Raw genomic sequence first — 1,943 nt, 5'->3', positions numbered from 1 at the left:
CGGTCCAATCCGGACCTCCTGTAGTCCGACTAATTATCGTGTCGAAAGTGATGAAAAAATCGAGCTTGGTTAATCCAAAAAACCAGCACATGTGTCTCACATCATGTGAGTCACATGATGTGAGACAAGTGCAGTCCTCTGTGGTCTTGTTTCCGTGCAGTCTCCTGGCGCGCGCCGTCATTGACTGGCGGGCGCCAGACATCAAATACATGGATGGTTCGAAGCACCATCACAATGACCCTAGACATGAAAATATATATAGAAAAACAATCCATCAACAGCATGTTTCATCAATGATGAAACATCATTTGTATGAGTAGTAAATGAGGTTCACATTATGAGGAATACCCCTATTAGACTGAAGAAGGTTGGCTTAGGCAACGGTCTAGACCTCTCATCAGATGCATTACCATCAGCGAGGGTAAATTCAGATTTTCAAGGGAAATCGTGAATAGTCAAGGTGACTTCTCGCTCGCCCCGCGCCGTTTATTCTTGAAAATTGTCAAGGCGCGGGCCCAAACAGACAATGTCCCTAGAGTTGGTGTCCTAGGTCACTACCAAGTTAGTAGTACTAACCACGGAATAGCGTCCATACCTAATGTAGATAACGTCTCTACCGCGTAATGCGATCCGCATCGGGCTAGGGGTTTACATTGTTATTCCCTTCGGGTTTCTGCTTGCCTTGTTGTTCCCTACAAGTTTGTGGTTGCCTTGTTATTCCCTTCGGGTTTCTGCTCGCCTTCTTGTTATTCCCCCTCTGCTTGCTTGAGATTCCTGAGAATAAGACCGTCGGGTTTCGGGTTTACCCGTAATGACAGTTTTTTTCGAGAACTCGTATAAGAGCTCGCACTTGAGTAAGACCTCGCACTTGTATATGAGTTTTGCGGGTTTTGGGTTTTGTGTGTGGTAATTCACTTGAGAAGGACAACTTTCGTGAGTTTTGCACGCGTAGACACGATATTCAGGTCCTGTTTCCTTCATCCACATCTATGTTGTGACACAAGTGAAGCGTCGAGAGGCTGGTAGGATGCTACCTTCACATCAAACTAGTGCTGAATGATTCCTTCAGCTTATTCATCCATACTTTTTAGGTACCTGTTATTGGTCCACGCGTATACGCCGCATGCTGTTTCCATACAAGGTTGTCGCTTTACGGCTCCCGCCCTCGTTTTTTTGTTTGGAGCTGAACTTGGCAATCAATGGGCCGTCTGGCCTCCCCGTCTCTTCGGAGCAGGTCAATGTGCTTGATCCGCTGGCAGATTGTTCTCTCTAGACTAGGAATCGTTGCTTCGCCCTCCATTTTATCACAAAAGAAGATTGTTTGACCGGCCAACGAAGTCCCCAGCCCCCTCCGTTAAATGTTGCCCAAAATTTCACTCAGAGCGAGCGAAATTGCGTCCATGACTATTTTCCACTGTCCTTGATTATTTGCAATTACCCGCGACCATGCGAGACGCGACCACATGATTCGTGTGCCTGACACACTGTGTCATGAGAGTATTGAGGATCGGACCGATCCGATCGGTACCCCAATATCCCAAGGCAGTGGAAGACGTCAGAGCCACCAACAGTCTGATAACATGGCCAATGCCGAGTAGAGGAGGGGGTTTCCCCAATCCTCAGTCTCCAGATCTTCAACACTGATAACATCTCTAGCAGGCTGCTAATAGCAGCGTATCTAGCACTAGACGTAGTTTCATCGTGTAGAACGAACAGTTTCAATGTTGGTTCTAGAGACTTGCCGCACTGCAGGAAGTATCATAACTTTACGAAGGACTGGGATGTTCATGACCATCCATTGAAAGCAGCTCACATCCGACTATTACAGAGCAGGCAGTGCCTGCCAGGCACTGCTACTAACCCAATCGTTCCACATTCAGATGTGGTGAGCGGCTACGACCTCGCCTATAACCAACACCCTTGAGAACATCGCCAGTACACTG

This window comes from Perkinsus marinus (genome assembly GCF_000006405.1).
Source record: "Perkinsus marinus ATCC 50983 genomic scaffold scf_1104296957478, whole genome shotgun sequence".
NCBI classification, from domain to species: Eukaryota; Perkinsozoa; order Perkinsida; family Perkinsidae; genus Perkinsus; species Perkinsus marinus.
This window is presented reverse-complemented; position numbering follows the sequence as displayed.